Raw genomic sequence first — 25,416 nt, 5'->3', positions numbered from 1 at the left:
GAACTAACAACAGCAGGAGTCAGCTCATTTACCTTTATCTTTATCCTCCGTGCTGCTGCTAGAGAATTAGCTATTATAAGCATGATTTAATGATGTTTGAGCTGTGATATATTGCTATTTTTTAGTCTTCTGACTTTATGTTGAACCAGTGACGCAACAAGAATTGCATTGCTTTGGGAGCTTTTTTTGCAGGTGGATGTTGCGGGCCAGCTGAGAACAACACTGCTAAAATAGCAATGAATGATCACTCATGTGGGTGGATCCACCCTCACTTCCCCTCCCCACCCTATGGAATTTGATAAGATGGAAAGGAAAAGGTGGTCAAAAGAGAAGGAGAGGAGGAGAAGAGGGGGTGATGCGACATTTTTTTAAAAAAGGAGAGGAGAGGAGGGGAGGAGTGTAACCAGGAAATAAATGAGATCCAAAAGCTGTTTCAGATCGAGTCAACAAGATAGAGAAAGAGAGAGCGAGAGAGTGAGAGTGGAGGGAGCAGCACTTCCTGCTGTAACGATGAAGAAGAAAACGAACCCTATCCTCCTGTTTTAAAAAACCACATACAGTCATTCTGGAAACCTTTGTCACTACTGAAACATCACCTGAGGAGAAAGCAAAAAAAAAAGCTTCCATTATTTCACACAATCAAGAGTGAAGAAGAAGTAAAGCAGTCAAAGAAGAAAAGTCAGTGAGATGTTTATTTCATACATACAAAGCACATTTGACTTGAGCTTTATACTCTTCAGTTCAGCTGAACTGAATAAGGCGTGGCACCTAAGTCCAAAAAGGGTGTTATTTGCCTTATTCAAAAGAGGTAATGTGATATCCCTTAAATATTTCAAGTTGTATAGCTTCCTCCTGCTCCACGGAGATACTGTATGTGCTCATGGGCTGGTTAGGCAACAAAGCACGCCACCATGCACCCCCGCCCCCTCCCTCCTCCCAACAGTCCCTGAGGTATCTCCTTGAGGGTTCTCCTTCCACTCCTTTGCCAGCTGACAATTAGCATTTCCATATAATTTATTTATTTTTCTTGCAACTCAGGTATCTCGAGCATATACAATAGTGGAAATCAGTGGTGGCTGGAACTCACTGTGTTGGATACCGCGGGTTGCTATTATAAGAACTGCCCTGAGGTGTGCATTTGTGTCTGCCATGCATGCACAAGCAGCTATGCATGCAGTAGTGTTGCAAATGCACGCCTGCATTGTTGGCTGCATGTTCTGCTGGTACAGTAAGTAGCAGATGATTTTCAACCATCCTCCCCCCCTTTTTTTAAAAGGTGAAGGTTCAATGTTTTAAAATGCTGAGTGGGTGACCTGCAGACTGAAGGGCGTTCAACAAACGACAGAGACTTCTCTGCTGACTGGCTCAGAGAGAAAAAGAGAAAGAGAGACAGAGGAGAGAGAGAGAGAGAGAGAGAGAGAAGGGGGTGAGAGGACACCTTGGTGTGTGTTTGGCTTGACATTCCCACTGACTTGGAAAGCAGGAATGGAGAGAGGGAGGCTGTTTTAAAGACGGCTGTCTTATAACAGGAAGTATCTGAACAGTGACTCACACACTACAGGGAGAGAGAGAGCAGGGAGGCTCTGTTCATTGTGTTGTAACTATGTATCACTAATGTGTGTGTTATACATATTTGTGTCCATGCATGGAATAAGGAATGTGAGTAGTGATGTGTGTGTGTGTGTGTGTGTGTGGGGGGGGGGGGGGGGGGGGGGGGTTGTATATTTAGTAATTATGTAGTATTTTAGTAGTAATTTTTACATGTATGTTTAACATCACCCGTGTGCGTAAGGAAGCCAAAATTCAGGCATGCATGTGGGCGTGAATGTGTACTATGTGTGCGCGTAGATTACAATTCAAGAATGCAGCGCTGCATTTTAGTAAATGTGTGTTTCTGTGTTGAAGGGGCTACTGGTGCGTTTTCATGCTTGTGTTTCTCATGTGTACAGCTGAGTGGCTTATATTTCATGAAGTACATGATGCTTTACATATTATTCTTGATGTGCATGTTCCCCTTTATGTGCTTGTCCACACACACACATGGATACATTTATCCATTATTTTTGAGGAAGAAGCGATGCATTTGAGCGCTTATGTGATACACATTGCTCAATGTGTATGGATGTTTGTGTATCAGTATATGTGTGCAAGTGCTCAGGGAACCCCCGTGGAGCTCCATTGGCTGCATATTCAAAGCACTGCACCTGCCGTTACAATTCAAGGGCCCAATTCTAAAAAGATGTCTATGTGTCTTAAGTCACTGGTACATCAGCAGTCAGCAACATGGCTCCCTCTCACTGTGCGCATGCTGAGCAAACAAGCCTGACCTCTGCACAGCACCCACAACAACACCATGGAGTGACAGTTATTACACATGACTTCAGCGTACAATGAGCTGGAGAACATTTTAACAGCAGCGTCAGTAGATCTGTACAGCATCAGGAAAACATATATACATTTTGGTGGTGGTGAGTGTAATGTGTGCACACAGGTATCACAGGTATTATAAAATACACTTATCTACAAGGATATGTAATTGAATACCCACATTTGTCCAAATGTTTCTGCACCTTTCCAGTCCTGCAAGGGAGGCAGTTTTAACCCCTTTTGTCTTTGTCACCCTTGGGTGTGTCAAAAATGATCTAATTACTCAACTAATGTCAGTGTTTTTGAGCTTATTTTTAAAAAATGTCAGACAAGTGTAGTAATAAGAGCTACAACTAGCAGCTACATGTGTCTCTTATCAGCTTTGTCATTTGTATTAATTATGCAATTTTACTTTTGAGCATAGGTTGAACTTAGATTGGTGCCGTGTTATTCTGTTTGCCATTTTCAAGACCGTGTGTTAAACAGGATTGAGAACCTGCTTGACTGAAAATAGGCTATAGTCATGCATTCCAGCACCATTAAAGAGACAAAAGGAAAAGTGAATAATATAGTCTTTGAAGAAGACATTCATTTTGATATCAATTATTACAGTTTGAAATCTTACAAAAGAAAAAAAAAGAAAACAGGTGAAATTCGAGTAAGTCAGAAGTTTGATTTCCACATGACAAAAAGTTTTGGCCAGCACAGAATGGGACAACAAGTTTGTCGAATAATGTAACAATAAAGGTCTTTCAATGCACATCTTTGTGAGAAGAAAAGAGGAAGTGGGTTTTCCCAGCCTTAACCAGTGAATCAAGTTATTTAGATTTTAATCATCCGTATTTTTCTGAACAAGTAGGGATTACAGTAAGACAAAGTTTGACTGCACGTCCACATAAAAGTATTATTTCCTCGGAAACAGCTGTCTGAGTGTTGCAACAGGGTGGCTCAAGGAGGACTCCTCAGCTGTCAATGTATGACACTCGATTGGCAAAGATTTAAATTACATCACCGGCTATGATTTCGTGTCTTTGCTGAGACATGACATCATTTAAACTCTCAATATTACCCCGAGCAAGTCGCTAAGGTGGACATTGTCGCTGTCTTTGTGCATTTTTTAAGTCCTGGATACTATCAACAACTTTTCGCTGATGAGACAATAGCAGATAGTTCCATTTAATTCGGGAGGAACCATTCGTCCGCGGAATAGGGGTGTCAGGAAATGGTCAAAACACCCTCCGACGCACCAAACTGTCATTTGTTTGCAGCAGTTGTTGCTCTGCTTAAAGCCGGAACTCACTCGTTTAGGTATTTATTCTAAAAAAGAAACACACGGACAACACGTGAGTAATCGCGCAGAGGGTTTCCCCAGTCACCCCCCCTCGCCCCCACGGGACAGAATGGACTCGACCTACTCAATCATGCACTTCAGCATACACTGCAAAGAGCATGCTTTCACCTATAGGATTGTCTGTGCTTCTTGAAGTCACCCTGGATTATTCTTTTGGATAAAGCAGGTACGCAGATCTCACGATTTTCCCTCTCTTTTATACGCACACAGTGAACTGGATCACTCCATGTGTTTAGGATGGACGGTAGGTGGAAGGCGATTGTCTGATCTTGATTTACTAAATAGGTTACATGCAGACAAGGGTGTAGTGGAAGATTTAAAGAAAAAATATATATATATCACGTATGACCTTCTGTCGGTGATCATCTCATGGCAACAGAATCAGAAGCGCATAAAACATTTATTTTAGTATTTGTGATTCTCACTTGTCATAGACACTGTGTAGCCTAACTTGTACCATCTTGATGATACTTGTGATAATACGTGTGACAGGCTTTAAAAAGCTGCCTAAAGTCAGTTTTTCCAATGTAAATAAAAAGATGTGGGGATGAAGTGAACATGGCCGGTCTCATATCCTACAACAACATCCATGAGGTTAAGCAAACTTTCCACCCGCACACCATACACACTCATCTCTTCCTTGAGTAATTGTTTTTTTTTTTGGGGGGGGGGGGGGGGGGGGGGGGGGGGTGCAACAGACTTTATCCCCGCAGCATCAAACAGACAGATTTGAGGTAACAGCTGAGTTGTAAGTAGGAAGAAAAGAAAAGGAGGAATTCAGCGCAGAAAGCATTCAGGAGAGGGAAGATCAATTTGTCCCCCCCCCTCTCTCTCTCTTTCTCTCTCTCTCCTTTTTTTCTTAAAGATCAATTTATTCACACGGAGACACAGACACACAGGGTGGAGGTGGACGTTAGGGAGGGGTAAAAGAGGTGGGGGGTGCTATCCATATTAGGAAGTCGTGTCCTACATAATAGACATGGCACGACTGCCACTGAGCAAGGCACAGGTGCCAGCGGCCGGAACGGAGGTTCTCTGTTGTCATTAATATGAGGATCTGAAAGCGCTGGAAGCTCTGTGCTGTGTCGCATTTCTTCTTCTTTGAGTCCCTGCGCCAGCTCTAGCTCTCACAACTCATCTGCATGCAGTGTGTGTGTGTGTGTTTTGGAGTGGTGGGGGGGTGCGGAAACATGTGGCGAGGGAGGAGTGTGTGTGTGTGTGTGTGTGTGGGGGGGGGGGGGGGGTCGATCGGGTGTTTCGTGTGTGTGTGTGTGTGTGTGTACGGGGGGCGCATCTAACTTTGTGTGATGATGCACTTACAGGACGTGAGCCTGTCTGCTGTTATGGTAAAAGGACTGATTTGGAATGGGGGTGGTGGGGGCGGGGGGGGGTGTTAAAGAAGTTTTCTACTCCAACTCAATTATCTGACGTGCGCATAGAGGCGACTGTATCAACGAGGGGGTACGTGCGTGTGTCTGTGTGCAAAAGTAAGTAGCCTATGCAACCTGATCACAGATAGTGCTATCTGCCTGTGGCACCGACTTGTCTTTTTACGCTCGGAACCGATGTACGCATGTATGGTGGTGGGATTGCTGGGGATCTGGGGGCAATTGTTCAACGTCTCCTCTGCTCTCCCCTGGACACTTGAGACTAAACACACACACATGCAATAATACACCAGCTGATCCACCTGATAGCGATGGAGACACGAATGAAACAAAAACTCAGAGAAATGTGGGCGCCCCCTTTGTGGACTGAGGTTTAGTGACAAAGGCACCGTAGGGGACAAACTTTTTCTGCTTCTCCTTTTTTCGGCCTCGATCTTGTCCTCGGTGTTTCGCAAACAGACAGGGCTTCTTTCCATCTATGCTGCGTTCAGGTGCACCCTCAAACTCCGATATTTCCATATTGGAGCGTATAAGTTTGATCAGAAATAGACTTGCTTTGTTATATTAGACGGGGAAACGTTGACTCGACTCTGCTGTGACATGGGGAACGCTTGGTGATATCACGAAACTATCAATCAACTGTGGGGTTACCCAACACACTTCCTTTATAGATGAGGGAATTAAGCGAAACTGAGCAGGCATAGGTCCCAATCACTGTCATATGGTGATTGGTAAACAAATTATTCATGAAGCAACGCTTGTTGATTTACCTGTAAACTGTAATATTTACATCAATAAAACATATTAATAAGTAGGTCTGTAACGAACAGTTATTTTCTCTATTAAGCAATGTTTTTTTTTTTTTTTTTGGTCTCTAAAATGTCAGAAAATAGAGTCACATGTTGAGTGACATGTCCTCAATGTGAGAAACTGGAACCAGCAAATTCCCTTTTTTTCTCAAGTTATTCCACCATCAAAATAATTGCCAATTTGTGCCAATCAATCGACTAATCAACATCATTGCAGCTCATCAACATTGCATTATCATCAACATAATGGAGGCCTACAACTATTTAAAATAAGTTTCTTAAATAACCCACTCAGTGTGCCACAATACGTTGCCAAGTCTTGGCGCCCTATTTAAAGACAAATATTCTAGGTATACATAATGATTTTTAGGCACAGTGGCCGATGTAGTGGAAAGCCCCCAGTTTTTTCTGAGGAAAGTGTATGAATGGCCTCTGGATGTTACTGACTGTCACTGTTCCCACTGTTAACTCTTTACTAAATATTCCCCGGGATTCCTGCGTTTGAAGTCACAAAGTTTCCGATACCACCTGAAGGCAGCACCAGTGAAACGACAAGAGACGCGAGCGAGCGAGCGAGAGGGAGAGAGAGAGAGACAGAGAGAGAGGAACCTGTACTGTTCTACAACACAAGGAGAGAGGAATTCGCCAGAGATAATAATAATAATCGTACGCGATTTTAGCAAAGTTGAGCCTCGGGTCGCTGTTGTCAGTCGCTGCTCTGGAAAGCAGAGTGTATCTCCTCCTTATCTGTGCCGGATCTGGACTCTTTATATTTGCTTTTGGAGAGCTGCACCGGTCCCCCGTTTTTTTTTCTCTGTGTGTGTGAGAGAGTGTTAAGAGCTCAGCGGTGTTTTAACTGGTAAGGAAGTGACTGTATATAATTATTACTGTTTGTTATTTTGAGGGTGTGCTCGTCGGGGCTGCTGCTGCTGCTGCCATACTGCAATCTATGACTATTACAGACTCTTTGGTTTAACCTAGTCATTTCCTTGAAGAGTGTAGAGAGAGGACTGAGTGAGAAACGGGCAGCAATAGTACATGTGCTACAATGGACAGAAGGGTCATTTTGAGGGATGTTTGCCTGATAAGGGACTGGGGAAAAAAAGAAAGAAAGAGCCACAGTTAGAGGAAAGATACTGTAGAAATAACAGGAAAAATGGACATCATAAAGAAATTTTATAGTGATATTACAGGCCATATAACAATGTTATAAAGTAGCACAAGACAGCTATAAACTTCTGTCTAGCAGCAGGAGTCAGTAAGTGAAAATTATAGCTATAGCATGAGTGATAATAGAAAAAAAAATCCATAAAGTTAAGGTTAAGGTCACTGTGTAATCTATTAAACACTGAGGATACCTATTATAGGTATAATATAGGACTGTCATAGTGATTCTCCCTCAGGGGCAGGCTGGAGTAGTTATCAGAGGAAATCGTTATGTAAAGGCATAGTTTGTAGAGTAGAGAGAGAGAGAGAGAGAGAGAGGACAGTGTGCGCACGTGCACGTGCTCGTGCGCACATGTGTCAAAACATGCTCACATCCATGTTGTTTGTAGTTTGAAGAAGGCAAATGATTAAAGGAAAAACGAAACAAAGCCAAACTATGCATTGTGTTATCTGGAACTGTAGCCCAAATAGGGCTTACTTTGTACTGGTTTGCGCATGCACACACACACACACACACCCACACACACACACACACACACACACACACACACACACACACAAATCTCTATATTATTCCTGTTGTCACTTGTGTGTAGTAGAGTGAGTTTTACTGTATGATGTTTTTTTTTTTAACTTATTTACTTTTCCCCTGGTGACAAGCATTCCGGTTATAATCTCTCATTGTGCACTGGATCCTCAGTGTCTTTTTTTTTTGTTTCTGTGCTTGACAGCATTTCTTTCCATCTCCTTTGATATTGACTTTCTGTGGTGTGCTGTTTTCCTCTGTACTTGTTGAACGATACAGCATTTTCTTCTGTGTAAGGTCACACACACACACACACACACACACAAAAAGAGACAGAGAGGAGTGAGGGAGGGAGGAAGAGAGGCAGAGCGTTGTTTTGCAGACAGGATTACATTGTCTCCCCCATGTCAGATTTCAGATGTTATGTTAAGCATTTCTTCTACAGCCTGTAGATCTCACTCTCTGGTTGTACTAGTGACTACGACGCCCTGCAACACCACAACAACAATAAATGATCTAACTTCCCTAAACTGACTGTTAGATAATGAATAGTCTTTAAGAGCACCACCTGTTCTCCAACCCATGAATAACACCAGAAATAGATTTGAGGGTAAACACACTTAGTCAGTAAAGCTTTAGGGAAGGTGTAAATTCTGAACATTTAATTAATTTCTGCGTAATGGCACTACTGGCAGACTGCACGTCATTCTTGTTTTTTTTGCGTAGCTGTTTAAGGGAAAGCCACAAACAGGCTCAATTGTACCTGAAGATTTCAGCATGGGAGTGTTTTTCTTAGAGGGTTATCTCATACGCAAGTGTCCGAACACTTGACATTTCTGAGGTCACTTGTTGAGCATAATAAAGAAAGGTGAAAGAGGAACATGACCTATGTTTAAATGTGACTTGTTGTGGCTATCAGTTGAGTAACACAAATGTGATTCATGTTGATTCAAGCTCTTACCACAGTCTCAAAATGACAGCTTGCAGAGAAAAATGTGATTTTTTTTAGAGAGCCTTTTGCAGATGCCTCATATTCACAAAGTGATCCCTCGAGAGCTCACACATGACTCAAGTGAAGCTTTTTCTATTTGATTGCCTTCCACCATTGTGGTTCTTTTCATACACTGAATAAATGCTGCGTGCATTTGGCTTTTGTCAATAGGACGGTTTGTCTTTTCTAGGCAGCTTGTGTGCTTGGTTTTGCATCCCCGTGCTTATCATGATCAAACTTTCAACCCTACCATGACTCTTTATCTCTTCCAAAGACTTTTTGGCGAAGTTCACCCCACCCATTACCACCCCCCCCCCCCCCCCCTTTTTTTTCCTGTATCTGTGGGAGTAAAATTAGCAATTTCATTTTTTTTGTCTTCTTCCTTCAGAGTGTGGAAGTGTTTTATTGGCGTGGTGAGAAACAATGAGGACAAGGCAGGGCTTTGTGGTGGCAGAAATGCATTTTTAACCCATGTGAATGAATGGCGCCTCACATTCCACAGCAGCAGGCCCTTTACTGAATGGCAGCACTAACTCGGCTGTTTTCATTACTCATTACTGCCTTGTGCCTTTTCACCATGGACATAGTCATTTACCTTCACCAATGCGGGGGGGGGGGGGGGGGGGGTTCAGCGCCACAAAGACTCTGTCATAGTAGATTTTTGAGGTAATATCACAGAGTTGTAACCTTTGTTATTTTTTTCTTTGCTAATTGATAAGTTACTGGTTCTGCTGAATTTTGTCTCACTCAACAGTTAATATTAAAGCTGCTACAATCAAAAATGATACTAAGAATGGTAATTGTGTAATGTTTAAGATGTTGCTGGCAGTGATGAGCCCACAGAGCGGAGCATTTAGCCGCTTAAAGAGCGAGAAATGTCCGTTTGGAGTTTGTGGAGAACATAACAGAGCTAAAACAGTGAATACTGCACTTACATTCACATGTTGCACCGTATCAGCTGGATGTGTAAATAGGCAATAGTTTGCTAACTGCTAGCCATATCAACTTTACACTGTGATAATATGTCAGTTTTGTTTTTGTCGCCTCCAAGTGGCCAAAAAAGAAGAAAAAAAATGCTGATTTAAGAATAGTATACTGGGTTCATGATCTTGGTTGGGAAAATCATCTTTCAGCCTTATTTCTTAGTTCAAGGCATTTTTACAACAAAGTTCATTCTTTTTAAAAGGTGTATCTTTGTACTGTTTAAAATGGCTGTAGCATAAGTGTGTAGATCTCTTCATGGAGACCTTTTCCGTGATGAAAATTTTTTTTTATTGTAACACTGACAAATGTTAGCATGGACCAAGGTCTCTGTGGGTGGTTTCCAGCACCTTGTTGAATCCATGTCTGAAAGAGTTCCAGCTAGTTGATCTCTACATGTCCACACTTATGTCATAAACAGCATCCATTCAGTTCTTTTTCGAGTGTAATTGCTACCCTGCTTTGACTCTGCTGCTTCATCTCTGCCCAAACTGGTCATGTTAATGTTGTGCAGCTTTGAACTAGAATGGCTCTGAAAAAAAGTGAAGACATCAACTAACAAGACAGATATGTTTTCCTACTGAGTCTGTTATGCTGAAGTCTTATGCAGCCTGTTCTCTGTTTTTCCTCTCAACTCGTCGTTGTTATGCTTTAGATTGTATCAGTCTTTTCTACATGAAAGCAAAGATGTATCAGCCTTCATAGGCTTAAATAACTTTGTGGCATATTGAGGTTGGATTATGGCGAGAGGCAGCAAACAGCAAGTGCAAAACCCGTTTCAACAGCTGTTCCTTTTTTTTTGTCATGAAGAAAAAAAAAGAAAAAAAAATTAGATTAAGATTTGCATGTGTCTTTGCTGGTGGTCCAGACAGTCACATCATTTTAATACAGGATCTAGTGTCTATTCTGTGTTGATGGCATTGATTCTCAGCTGCATGGTGGGGGTTTCCACTCTGAAAGGGCAATCTCTCTGTGTTAGCCTAGAAACACCAAGCTTCTGGATTAAATTATAAATGAGCCCTCCATGGGAAACGTATTGCTTACTGCCTTGGATAATCAGAGGGAATTTAGATTTCTTTCAACTGTCACCCTACACATCCTCAGTATATAAATATGTCCATTCCTTATAACTAAAACATTCTTAGATGCATTTTTTTTAAAACTTTGGTAACAGGTGGGTGGTTAATATCTTTATTTGGGTCACACCTGCACCCTACCCACCCATATGGATCAATAGAGTCTATGCCAAGCCAAGCAGCACTATCCAGGTAGTAAACTGTGAAGCCTGATAGCTGTCCAAATTAGACCTAAAGAAAATGATGTAGTAATCAGAGGATTAAGATAGGAGAGGGGTTAGAGTTGGTGGGGGGTAGAAGAGGTGCTGGCGGGGGGATTTAGGCACAGGGCCATTTTAGCCTTCACCCATGGTGGTGGGGAGGGGCGAGGGGAACGTGCCAGTGGTGTTGCATAGGGCTCAACTGTTGCATATACGGGTACTTTTTTCATTCAAGGGTTGAGGCCCATGGCTGATATTTTGTGTTTAGGTTTTTATCTTCAGACTGTATCACTATGAGAAAGGTCTCAGTTTTTCTGCAGAAGTTCATTGTTGCTGTGGTGGAAAACCCCAATGAAACAGTACGCCATCAAGAACTCAATAGAAGCTATGCCACGTAGATTTTTTTTCATTAGAGGTCTATGTAGACTTGCAAAGAAGTAACACTTTTATCACATAGGAAATATGCTAAACATAACGCATTGTGCAAATTTATTTCTCTGTTCGCTCCATTCTTTTTAGGGGGCATTGAGTTTAAAGAAGCTGTAACCAAATCTTAAACCTCGAAGATGGTTCATTAGGATGCAGAATCCAAAATGCCATTTTCACATTTTTGTTTACTGTAATTATCTAATGTTTGATGTTTTCACTGCATACTGATGTTTTCACATTATGTCGTCATGAGGCACACGAATAAAAAGAGGACGGTGTTATTTTTACACGTTGTCATTACCCAAAATAACAATAGCTGAATGTGGGTGTGGCAACAAGCCACACAAATTAGTGTTACATATATTCATTTTTTAATGTGCAATAGATATTAAAAAAGGCTACATTATAGATGGTGTCACCACATTGTTCACATCCACAGTTGTGTAACATTGACAGCTTAGTGCACAACAATTAATCACGTCAATTAAAATTCGAAGCTACATTATTAAATAGAGCCTACACTAAATTAAATGAGTTGACATATGACACGTTTATGGAAAACATTCAGTGCAGATATCCCTCCCAGTGATGAGTGAAATTCCTATTCCTATTCCTAAATATTTTAGTGATGAAAAAAAGGTAATTACAGATGCTGAAATGTGCAGCTAGAAAAAAAAACAGTTGTGACAACCAGTTATGATTCAATGCGAGTAGTAATTAGTGCAGGTAGTTTCACAAACTTTTTTCCTCTGATTGGATTTTTTTTAACTGTATGTTTGTGTAGTAAAACTATTTAAAAGTTGGAGTCAATAAAACATCATTTGTGGCCATTATTGAAATGCCTGTATGCAGCTGTTCTAAATGAGTCAATAATAGGGAAGCAATTCGAGTGTGTCATGGCTTTTTGTGTTTGGTCTTGGTCATCTTCATCTCACACATGTGGGTGTGAGTCTGCAGTATTTGCTGTTTGAATGCCTTTCCATTCTGTGAATAACCCCAATGAGAATTTGCCCAATCTGTCCTGATACCACTAGTTTTGCTAATAAATAATAATTTCAGGAGCTGTGCAAAGACAAGAACCAGATCCGAGGTGGACCACACTGAGTGGCTGTTAATCTCATAATCAGGGGTGGATATCAAACCCATTTATCAGTGCAACTCTGCCTGTATTAACTCAGGACACTCACAGTGCCATTGTCCTGCAGCTTTCCAGCGCCTTGTCAGTGCATAGATTTCATCAGCTGGACTGAATAGGATGTGTTGGAGTTTTACAGAAAACAGAATCTCACTTCAGTTCAAATGGAAGCACATTAACCACATTACAAGCCACATTATCCATCATCGTCACTCATGTTGGTTTCCCATCCTACATATTATTGATGATCCAATGAAATAACAATCACGAGCACATAGCACTGAGCTGAATGTGCTGGATTCATTAGCACTTCTTATCAGGTTTGAGCTGACATAGTGATCATAGTTAATAGATTTCTGCCTGCGCCTATGAACCTACGCTTGGCATTGTTGCTGTGATTGCTGTGGGATTAAAGAAGAGAAATAAGCTTAGCTGGGAGAAATAGCCCAGAGAACCACGTGGCTGTGATCAGGGATTGAGAGAGAGAGAGAAGGGGAGAGCTGGCGGGGGAAGGAACAGCACTCTTTGTCCAGCCCAGATGTCACTGTAGTAGACTACCATTATTGATCCACTGCTTTGCACACACACATCCTGCACACCACAAACACACACATACACTCATATCTTAATTAGATAGCATTAAAATGGGGATTTAAGAAAGGGTGCTGTCAGTTCTGTTACATAAACACCCTTTAGCACTGAAGATTACACTAAGCATACTGGTTGATGGAGAACATGTAAAATAGATCAGTTAAAGCACATTTCTGTATATCATACACAGTACATCACATTGTGTTCTTTCCTAATCATTTGTTAAACCAGCTTTTCTTGCCTCTACATTCTTTTTATGCCTCATCTATCTTGTCTATCTTTTCTGCAAGACTGTGTCCTTCCTAAAGGCCTTCCTCAAATTTGATAGGCCACTAGATGATATGCAAACTTAGCATGTAGGTGTCTGTGTGTGAGTGTTTTGCAAGGGTGACGGTCGGGCATGTTAGGGAGGGGACATGGCAACCAAACTTAATCCAAACTCACAGCAGCCCAGAGGGCCGTAAGGGTGGGGGTTGGGCAAGCTGTTTCCTAAGCAGAGAGGCTCCTTTTTAGCATTCACCATCCTGTTCCACTTAATAAACACACTCAAAAATGAGAATAAACAAGAATTAAAAAGGCCTTAAATTATACAACTAGGTTATTCTTATGGTTCTTTCTTAAGAGCAATGCACTGTTTTATTTGCTGCTTTTTTCTTGGGAATGAAGAGAATAAGTACTAGAATAAGTAAACAGAATAATCCAAGATTGGATTGACATTTCTGGGTAGTAGGGAGAAGAAGTAGGAAAGACATGAAGACTTCAGTTGGAAACAAACAACCAAAAAACCCCCAATAATAATAAACATGGATTATCACATTAAAAATATTTGCAAATATTTGCAAACTTTCTTTCTCACTTTAGTTTCACTTTGATGCAAATAAACTGCTACCTACTCCACCCACACACACACACACACACACACACCCGCCACACACACACACAGTGTTGTCTTATCTTCCTCAAGGAACGTCTGTTGTTGCTGTGCCGCTCCATTATGAAAACAACTTAAACTAGAATGGCAGCAGAGTGCATACCTCTGCCAAGGCCAAACAATCCTACACATCTCTGTCTAGCCTTTACAATAGAGAAATGAAAAGGAAAAAGGAAGCAGTCTGATAACATAAATGATTGAATTGTCATGTAAGATAGTAAGTACAACAAGTGTAATGCGGATTCAGCATTTTCTTCCACCAGATCTGGATTACTATCAGGATCTGCTCCAAACTGTACAAACTCGTGAACATCGGTTCAGTACTTTTTGAGTAATCCTGTTGACAAACAAATAAACATAAACAAGCAAAAACATAACCTTCATGGATGAGTTAAATATGAAAACGTATATGCTTCTCTTCTGTTTTCACTCCATTTCAACTGCCCCACATTCACTACATTATTAGCATCATCTATCAGTCTGTAAAAGTCTTTGCTCTTTTTTGCACAGAGTCAGAGAGAATGGAAGAGAGTGGATGTCGTTAGCGCAGATTGAAAGCCAGTGATGTTGCATGTCTGACTAACTTAGGGAAACAAGCTGGAAATGTCTCCAGGCTACAGCAGCTAATCATTCAGCCCACAGAGGAACTGATCGTTAGCCACTGATGTCAGACTAACCTTGCCGCGATGGGTTTTAGTGAGTGTGTTTGTGTGCATGCACGTATGCGTGTGGGAGAGAAGGGGCTACAGATGGATAGAAGTTTGGACATTGTCCTGTCAAAAATATTTTCTTTTCTGATCATTATAGAGGAAAAAGACAAAGACTTGTCAATTAGGGGAAAAAAAATACAATTAGTTATGAATACATTTCTTTTTAAATGAGCAGGACCTTTGCTCAAATGCTGCTGTTAATCTGCCTGCATGTCACTATTGTTATGTCCTTTTTCTGTGGGAAAAAAGAAAAGAAATCCCAGCCTAGAAGGCCAGACCCACGCATATGGAAATACAGAGGGCAGTTTGACTTATCCTTTTCTGCCAGAAACTGTTGGCTGTCTCAAAATGAGTCAAAAGAATGAGGAATAGTAATAATGCAACATAAAAGCCTTATTACCGGCCAAATGGAAGCACTGGAAAATCCAAATTTGGGCATTTGCTTCTGAGAGTCTGCGACCCTTGTGAATTAAAGTACAGTGAAATTTAACCCAACTTGGGGAACCATCACTATCCCAGTCTGAATCTCTCCATTTTTGTAGTGAAGGGAATAAAGAGGCGTGAGGAAACAGTTTTTAGGAAGTAGTAATAGGAGCAACTCTGACAAGGTCAAGCAGGCTTTGGGGTCACTGAGGACAGAGGTGAGGAGGAGGAGGAGGAGGAGGAGAAGGTGGGTCGCCCCAGGGGCTAATGAGCCACCCCCCCCCCCCCCCCCCCCCCAAATCCAGAGATGCAGCTGAACACCAAGCATGCAAGCTGGATGCAGGAGCAGGCATGGCATCCATCATCTATTCTGAAGGTTTCTATTCAGCAAAAAAAAAGTGAAAATAAGGAAAAACCATCTCTTTTTCTTTCAGCCCTCTCTTCTTGTTATATCTACATTTCATGTATGTGGGGAAAAACATCAGAACCTTGTTGTAACCTGTTCTCTGTTCAAGTTGGCAAATCAGATTGTAGAGATTAATTTCAGCTTTCTGTTTGACAAGATGGATGTAGAACAAAATATTAAAGGGAAAGTGTGCCGATTTTACACATCATTGACCGTTTACAGGTCATGGGGGACCACTGTTGCCCATGTGGAAAAGTTGTATGAAGTCTTTTGTGGCTCTAGAGGGGTCTGCGTAAAGTTTGATGATGAATTGCCTCAAATGATGTCACTTGAGTCAGCGGTGTAAGGGGCTAAAGTGAGCATACCAGGCTTCTGTAGCCCTCTCCTTATCTCTGCCTGAGGCTGGTGGCTTGAGGCTACATTAGCAGCTTCTAGCATAACAAGCCCAGACCTCCAACCAAACTGTCAGTTTGTTTGGTTGCATTGTGGGTTATGTAGGTGCCAAGGAAGAATAATATGTGGAAAAAACAAGTCAGTATCTTTGGTTCTGCTGCAGTTTTTAGACATTTTATGTGTCGTTGGTGAATCTGACAATGTTACAGAAGTGTAATGCTCAGTTGGTGAAGTGCTGTGTTTCAAATCAGGAGTGGAGCTCAGTCTAAACCTGGAGTGATTAGAATGCTGTGTCCAGTGTATTTACCCAGTTAAAAAAGAGAAACACCAGATTTTTTTTACCTCGTCTGGATTTGTGTTCTTTCATTGTGTTTCCTGGGCTGTTGTTTGTTGCTTAGCTCAGTTCCCAGCTGCCTCTCTGTCTGTTGCTCGGGGGCCTTGCAGTCAACTACACAGGGAAGAAGAGACCAAAGACAGGGAGCTTTTTAGTACTCCTCCACCTCCCCACCTTCCCACCACCACCACAACACATACAACCCCGCTGCCCCACATGCACCAGCAGCAGCAGCAGCAACAGCAGCAGCACCACCACTACCACCTTTTTCCATTGGCTCTTGATGTTTTGTAAAGAATCCCCCAGCACACACTCACGCCCTCCCTTAAGCTATCCCCCTGGCCTCAGTGCCCTGTTCCCACATTGTATCCAGATGTGAGGAGGATAGTTGAGGGGAGGAAGGAGAAGGAGGTAGGGGCCCCTGGTAGTGCCCCCCCCCCAACACACACACACACCTCACACCCCCCTCTCCCCAACCCCCAGCCACAAACACACCATCCCAGCCAAACACCTTCCCATCCCAAGACGAGTTTCCCCAGGATAATCAGCTGAGAGCTAGAAACAAATGAGTGAGGCCTGCACAGTGAATATTCCGCTTTATTCACACTTTACACTTTCATCTGAATATTCCATGATGTCTTGAGTTTTGCACACAGGCACAAACATCTACATACAGCATCATGGCCCACTGTATCATCATAGTCACTGCTTCTTTTTTCCCTTAAGCTAAAACCATAGAGATGAAAATCTGTTGCTCCTGAGGCCGACTGGCTGTGATCATCTAATCCCTGGCCGCAGAACTCTATTTAAAGAGCATAGCCGTTAATCCCATCAGATTATACCTGACCAACTCCACAAAATCACCCAATTAATAGTCTTAAGGATGGCCACAAAACCCTGCCTTCCCTTAAAAAACAAAAAAAAACTAACCCCAATAAATCACATAGATTTATCTGACCCATTTATGGAATCTAAATCTCATACTTAGTCTCCAACAGGGGGGCATGCAGGGTTCAGCCTAACCATGGCCATGGCTCCTCATCTAGACAAAAAACACCATATCTACATTTTCATGTGAGGAGAAGGGATATGTTGCATTTGACCAGATTGAGAAATTCTTTATCTGAAATGTACATTTCTCCCAGCTTACACGTGCTATGGGTGTACCATCTCCTGATGTAGTTATTTAAGGTTGCAGCTGGCTGTTGTGCATACTCTAATATGACTCCTTATTAATGCATACTGATTTCACAACTAGGTTTGAGCCAGGAGTCCCACAAGCAGTTGGTATGCTTAGGTCTAAATGCTTAGACAGCAGGCTCCACAGGCATAATTGTCCCAGATAGATCTGAGGTGGAATTTTGTGCGCTATGCTTGTATGTATTAAAATTTTCGATGGCTGGTACTGCCAGCTCTTTAATTCAAGCATCAAATAATTTTGTGCCAAATTTCAGTATTTTTTAAACTGACATTTTTCAAGCTAAAACCTTTTCGATGAATTCCAAATAGTTCTTGTGGAAAAGCCCTAAAACAGTATTTAAATCATACAATATTAAGACTAGTGCTTCTACTTATTGTGAGCAAGTATTTCAAAATACCTTATTAGAATCAGTTCAACAAGTGTGGTGTTGATTAATTCTGCAGTGAATATGTAATCAGTTAAGATGCATTTATGTAATACATAACAGTGAGTAGTCCTTTTCTCATCTGTAATAAAAGGTCATTATCATGTATGCAATCTATCGTATATAAATGCACAACACAAGTGTAGCTCCTAATGGCTGCTGTTGATAAAGTATTTACAGTGGAACACCATCTGATCCTGATCCTAATGTCTGTAGATCTCAAACCATCTCTCGCTTCTTTCTTTGAAAGCTAAATCTTTGTGTTTGGCAGTCAGTAGCCACAGCTCAATGTAATTTTCTGATTACAGATTCATACAAATACACAAGTTTACCAGCAGACTTTCTCACTCTCATTATGTGCGTGTCTCTTAAGGAGTGAGTTGTCTCCATTTTTAGTAACCCATCCAGAAGTCTTTGAGTCTGTGTTCGGCATAGTGTGTTGTGTAAAGCTGTCCACTGGTGCGATGTGGAGAGAATGACACTATGCGTAATCCTCTGTCGCTTATTTCTTGTGTAACAGGCCTGTTGGTTTTTGAGGTGGCTGACTGTCTGGCTGGCTGCCTTAAAGGCTGTTTTGCTGCCTGACTGATGCAGGTAGCCTAACTCCCTTTGGAAGTGCCTGCTCTCTCTGGGGAAAGCTGCGCAAACATGACTGCTTGATGCAACCTTTGCATTCTCCTGTAATACCTCCTCCCTCTTGCTCCTCTGAAGTAATAGCACAACATTATGTGGAGTGCACAGTGGATCTGATATTCTGTTCTGTTTTGCACAATTTTGAAAATGAATGCTACCCATCCTACAAAAATGATCTAAAATGTATAGTTAGTTAGACCTCTCCATAGACATGACATTTTTTTCGTGCAAAATTGTCTTACATATGCTACTGTTGGTACAACTACTGCTATACTACAATGGCAAGTGCTACTACTTGACCTTTGTATCACATATTTCTTATCGTGGCCTGATTTATTAGTAAAAACATATCACACAACACTACTTTCTATGTTAAGAGTGTATTTTTGAAAAGATACAAACATTGTCGTATCATATATACAAACTGTATTCAAAGTCAGATACTGCCAGCTGATGTCTCAGTGCCAAAGGTCAATACAGCTTGGCCTGACCTTAATATGAGTCCCAGAGCAACCATCAGTAATTGATTATTGGTGTGTAATAGTCACAAACACAGAATAACTACAAGAAACTACAGAACTTCACATACGCTGTGTCTGTGAAGCTGTAATTAGGCATAGTATTACTTTAAGCTAAGTGCTAATGTAAGCATGCTAACATACCCACAGTGACAAAGATAACATGATGGTGTTTAGCAGGTATACTCTTCATCATATTCACCGTGTTAGTTTATTGTCAGCATACTAGACCAAATTTATAGTTTACTCTAATACTGTGTTATTGTGTAATTGCTATTTACCTGTCTCCAAAATTGTTTTCAGCAAGTAAAACCAAAAAGAGTGGGCCTGCTATAGCCTACACGTGAAAGAGTTTTATAAACCTTACCATGCACTGTTTCCAAGCCTATGTTTCCTTCATTTAGAATAAAAACTGAGAAGCAGGACTTGTACACTGTTTACTTGACAGCAATTTGTTACCATTAATATCCCACTGACATTATGTAGCCCATTACCAGACAGGTTGTCAGCCTGACATTCACGCCAGTGTAGATGCTGCACGCTTCCAGATGTCGATCTGGTAAACCCACTACTGTCTAAACACAGCAACTGGTGCAGATCAGGTTGTGCCAGTGAGCTTTATTGCAAACAGGCGGGTTGAGGAATGCTGCTTGTTTATCGACAGGATGCTGTGATCTGGTTTTCTTGAGCCCACCTGCATCTGAAGGGAAAATGAACCAGAGGAATGGCTGATTCTGCTACATGTCGAAGCCCCCCCCCCCACCTTGTTTTGCTGCATTTATATCCTCCAGTACATGATTTTCTATCATATGCCTTGGCTGAGATTCACTTAGTCATCTAGTTATTCTTTCCTATGATGAACTTTATGTATGTCATCTATGTAGGTGTTGTCTATCTTCGTTCTTTGTCACATTTTGCGAGGAAACCTGTCATACCGCAGCTGACGTCATTTTTAGTAGATGCTTTCATGAAATTGTCTATTCTTGTCAAACCTCTGGAGACAGATGTTTTCCAGCATTATAGACACTGGTGGAATTAGTTTTCCCCCAAGATTATTTAGGCACAGAGATTGGAATTACTAACTCTTTAACAGGATATTTCTTTGATTTTTGGTGTTTTTAAACTAAAACATCTGTCAAAACAGAGGAAAAAGTAACGCAGATTTTCATGAGAACTCAACATTTCCCACACACAGCCACCCACCCTCACACAAACCTGGTGAATACACACACATACATACTGTTAGTTTAGGGCGTTTGACTGTATAGTGTAACTATACTAGCAGATTGTCTCTCTAGGACTATTGGATGAATGTTGAGAGAGTGGATCTTGGCCAGTTTTCTGTGCTGTGGTTACACTGCAAAGAATATCTGTCATAACAGATTGTGTAGTCTGCAATTGAATCTTTCAGTCATGCCTTCATAATGAAAGTTTGAGAGAGAAAACACCAGACAGAGCTAATAACCAGAAAGACACATTTGTTTTTGTACCAATCTTCTCATTAGAAAGTGGTGATCAATAGTCCAAATTCCTTAGAAGTCAGAGTACTCCTGTATGATGGACATTTTCTGCAGCGTTCAGCCCACAGCCTGCATTTCTCTCCCTTTCTTGCTCTCTGTCTGCCTCGATCTCTCACATCTCCCTCTCTCTCCCTCTCAGTCAGCTCTTATTATCCCGATCCATCTCCTGCCGTGACTTTACATCACTATTTACCACTTATCTTCCCTCTGTTGCCCTCCCTCTCATTATTTGCTCTGCCTTTTCTACTCTCCTTGACATGCATCTCTCTTCAGATGCTGCCTTGTTTTCCTCAGTATTAGTTTAGAGTTTTTCCACTGGGCGGGTTAACAAGCCGGCATGATTTCATCAATGTGAATCAGTCAGCCTGATAAGACGTGACCCAGATGGGATCTCCAGCTCTTTTTATACAGCCATCCATCATGACCACGTACCCACCTAAGCTTTCTCTCACGGTAATGCCTGTCAGCCTGTGTATGAAAGAAATGTGTCATGTAGCTTCAGTGCGTCCTCTAGAAAAACTCTGTGTCCCGTACAAAAGACTAACAACATTTGTTATTCTCATCTAGCCTCAGTTCCTGTGTGGTGCTTCTTTTCTTATTGTTTTTGGCCATAAAATCCCCGACAGATGTTTCAGGACACACACACTGGATTGCACACAAAGACACACAAACAAAAACACTCCTAAAATATCGCTTTAGGGACTTATGATGGTCAATAATGAGTTTATGTTGACCTTAATGCACTCTCATATGCCTGTAAAATGCCCACAGGGACTCAAAGTATGTCTGCAGGACAAAATAGTATATTAATTGGGACCGCATTACACTAACCCTGTTTTTGTATCTCTTTTGAAGGAAATATTTTGGGAAATATTCTTATTTGATTTGTTGGTGAGAATTAAACGAGAAGATCAGTACCACTGTCATGTCTGTACAGACACTAACACCAACAACTGGTTACCTTAGCTTAGCACAAAGGTTGGTGACAGAGGGAAACAGCTCTGTTGAAAGGTGACAAAATCCTCCTATCAAAGCTTAATGGCAGCTGGTTTTGATTTAGCTTTAGTCTCACTCTTTGGACAAAAATGTGCATTAGGTTTTAGTCTTGTTAGTGCATTTTGAGACTATAGCTGTCGCCATCTTTGTGTACAGTTGCCATAGTTACAGGTGTCTCTTGCAAGGTGTCCATGTCACTGTGCTCTGCAGTAGTACGTAGTACAGTTGTTCCTGCTAACCTAGCATTACTGCAGCCACCTGCGGTGTTCACTGCAGAGCAGTGAGTCATTCAGGAGCTCTGCAGATTCACTCACCTGTTCACTGAAATTCTGACTGAAAGTAATTAATGTTAATGTAATACTCAGTGGAATGAATGAATAAATGAATTTAGTCCATAAATCTCTTTCTTCCAAGAACACTAACATCACATAACGTTTTAGGGTGTTTCTTGTTAATAACAGAGCAACAGGTCAAGCAGCTAAATCATCTTCTGAACAGGAGATATTTTTGGGCAGCTCAGGAAACTGTTTTGCTAATCAGGAGGTACAGTGTGCGACTCCACAGATGCAGCATGTTGAATAAGACTTTCCATTAAAATGTGACCATTTATCCATCTTTCCTATTGTTTTTTATTTGTTGATGAAAAACGTAAAACATTTCATTGTAGTTCTCGTTTTCAGTTGACTGTTTCAGTTTTAGTCTTGTTTCCATCAAGAATAATAGGTCATCAATGATCATCTTCTTGTCTATAAACCATATTTTTTTTCCAGTTTTAGGATATTATATTATAATTTCTGACTGTATGTTAACAATATGCCACTGGTGGTTTTGTTCGGTAGATTTTAATTTTCTTATGTATACAATCACAATAACTTTCCATGTTTCGTATAATGTTTCTCTTATAATCCTATAGAGACTTATTGTGTTTCTGGAGTGTCAAAAAAGTAATTTATAGTGAATCTATATGGCACTGCTTTTTATTTTCTTAGACAGTCATGCCTATGCATATACAGAGAAGGTTCAATAATACAGTGTACTGTTCTCAATAAAACTTTTTCCAGGGGTTGAAATTGGATTTTACCCACAGGTTACTTTGTTTGGATTGTGCTTCTTTATAATGTGTATGTGCGTTGTTTTGGTTTGTGTGTGCTTGTAACTTTAGAGCCGTGTGTGAACCACCTCGCAACAACAACAACTGCTTGTTTGAGCCCACACACTCGTTCTGTAGTAGAGCCATCAGGAGATTTCTGTGGAAACCCTCCCATCCTGCCTGCCAGTATTTGTGTGTGCGTGTGTGTGTGTGTGTGTGTGTGGGTGTGTGTGTGTGTGCAGGTGGCAAGGAAGAGTCAAAAGCAGATCTGCTGCCCTGTTATGTTCTTATATCTCCTCTTGACAACTCTTACAGGATGCGTTCTTCAGATTTTGCCTCGAGGTAGAGACAGGTTTGAAAACAAGGCACACAACAAGTAACAAAGCAAGTAACCAAGTAAATGAGTGGGCATTGAAAATTCAAACAGACGTACTGTATTCATACACAGAAAATCAGAGCACTAATGCAACACCTCAATGCATGTTTCTTAAAGCATGAAGGTCAATCTTCTACTGAAAAAATGGATGCCAACATCCATTTTTTCAGTAGAAGATTGACCTGACAGCTCCATGCTAACGCATTTTAAATACTGCGTTGAGTAGAATGGAACTTGCATTTCAGATAATTCTTAAAATGCTGTCTTGGTGATTTTGGTATCAGCATTCTTAGGGTTAGTGATAAGCCAGTTTCCTGTAAAACAATGTGCTTTAACAAGCAGCAAATGCTGAAATTCTCTTTTTTTTCTTGTTTTAGCCAGCGGGTGTGGTGAGTATAGGACACAGGAATCTCACTGTGTGAAATGACAACTGTCTATGGTAGTTTTTATCAGCTCTAATTAATGTTAATTCCATGCATCAGCCAAATTACTAACTAAAAGTCTTGGCTGTTGTCTTGTTCTCTATTTGTTCAGGCCACTTACGCTACACCAAAGATGCACATTTATACACAGCTGCATGATTAGATTGAGATATATGCTGTGGGTTGCTAGAAGAACACTTTGGCAAGTAATACCGCACCACTGGATCAAACCCATTCCTTGATGTTGTGTGTGTGTGTGTGTGTGTGTGTGTGTGTGTGTGTGTGTGTGTGTGTGTGTGTGTGTGTGTAACTAACTGCTAAGCCATCTTGCCACATTGAACAGCAAAATAAAACGGTGATATCAGAAAGCGTGACAGTGTGAAAGACTGGTGGCCAGCTTTGAGGTCACTGGTCTAATTACACTTCAGAGAGACTGATTTAGGTTCAGTTGCAGAGGTTGTTCTGCTCTGCCGATGGATGGAGGAGAGCGCAAAGGAAGGGGCAGAGGGGGGGATGGCCGGGAGAGTTGTGAGACGAGTGGACAGACGGGGCAGGGAGTGAAAAGAGATGGAGCGAGTTTCAATTTAGATTTAAATCAAACTCTGTAATACGAGTGCCTCTTCTGCTTTTGCTGCTATTACACCAACAACTTGCAGTTTTACCTTTGCTCCTGCTCTGTTTATGCTCCAGCCCGCTCCTGCTTATACTGCTTATACTAGTAGGCAGGATCCCCACTCAGCCTATTTAACAGCAAAGGGAAGCAAGCATAGAAGGGAAATGATCCCGCAGCTATTTGCATGGATTTGAACAGAAAACATTGAAACATCTTTGATCAAGTGCAGATGTAACGCTCTAAATGACTTGTATTTATTGTAATGTGTGTATTTCTGTACAGAACGTCAACGTCTGAGTGTCCTTAAATGTCTCTTTCAAAGCAAAATGGGCAAGATGCTGTTACATAAGCACATTTTGATCATCCTTACATTTACTGCAGTGGCTTAGGATTAAGATTTGGATTTAGGTTTAGGGTTAGATTAAGGTCTAGGCCAGGGTTGACATTGGGTTTAAGCGTGGAGTGAACAATTAAAACCTACAATCCTGTACAAGAAGAGTTTATGCAGTGAGCATATCTATTGTTTGTGAACTCTAAGGCAATTAAGATCCATGTAATGATAGTTTAGTCTGTGTTGCACAGTGACAGTAGTTCCCAGTGTGTGTGTGTGTGTGCGAGAGGAATGCTGCTGTGGTTCAGGAGGAGGAGGGGCTCTATGGGCAGGAGCACCCAGGGGTTAACGAGCGGTGTGAGAAAAACAGGCAGACTTTGAGAGGGAGGGGGGAAGGAAGCATACGTGCACACACACACATACGCAAACACACACTGAGTCCCATAGGAAGCTGAAGATGGTTGGGTCCTTTGAGAGCAGGCAGCTCTTGTAGGCTTTAAACTGAGATAAATCATAGCAGCAGGTATCTTTCCATGTTGATCAGTTTAGTTTTATTGTCCAGAATAAACAAACTGTTTGTGGCAAAACAAAAGGGGAAAATTAACTAAATTTTCATACAATTTGGTACCAGCAGATAAATGCACAATTTAGAAATGTGACTCAAGCTGTTGTGAAACTGGAAAAAAATACATTAAATTATTAATTTCATTTTGACCCTTGTTTCCTTTTTCGTTATAGACCTACATGGTTCAACAGTCAGACGGCAACTTACAGGTGCATACCAATCATATTGAAAACCAGTCTTACCAGGTGGACGTTTCCACCATATTTCCATCATTTATAACAGCTGGTGCTGGTGTGTAGTGAACTCTGTAGTATACTTTGTAGGGCAGACAACTGTCCCCTTCCCTTCTGGACCAGCCCAGTAATCCCACTAGCATGGACTGGTCACCAAAATGTAACATGACAGTATTGACCCAAACACCTGCCACTTCCTACACACACACACACACACACACACACACACACAGACCCAGTGGACTCTTTTCTGTCCAAAGCCCCTTCTCACGCAAATAGAGTAGGC

The 25,416-nt window shown here is 41.4% G+C and overlaps 1 protein-coding gene across 3 annotated transcripts in view; it reads left to right on the top strand.

Annotated features, from left to right (window-relative positions):
• The first annotated feature begins 3,814 nt into the window (after nucleotides 1–3,814).
• The window catches only part of LOC121185960 (zinc finger protein 516-like), a 51,402-nt gene continuing 29,800 nt past the window's right edge, over nucleotides 3,815–25,416 (top strand). For 2 of the 3 annotated variants that reach the window (XR_005894395.1, XM_041044510.1), the window contains exon 1: nucleotides 6,521–6,774. The gene's annotated coding sequence lies outside the window, so the exon portion shown is untranslated. Of the gene's footprint in view, nucleotides 3,885–6,520; nucleotides 6,775–25,416 lie in introns of those variants that run through there. The other variant, XM_041044511.1, reaches the window with a different exon arrangement.

This window comes from Toxotes jaculatrix, chromosome 8, assembly GCF_017976425.1.
Source record: "Toxotes jaculatrix isolate fToxJac2 chromosome 8, fToxJac2.pri, whole genome shotgun sequence".
Lineage (NCBI taxonomy): Eukaryota > Metazoa > Chordata > Actinopteri > Toxotidae > Toxotes > Toxotes jaculatrix.
This window is presented reverse-complemented; position numbering and strand designations above follow the sequence as displayed.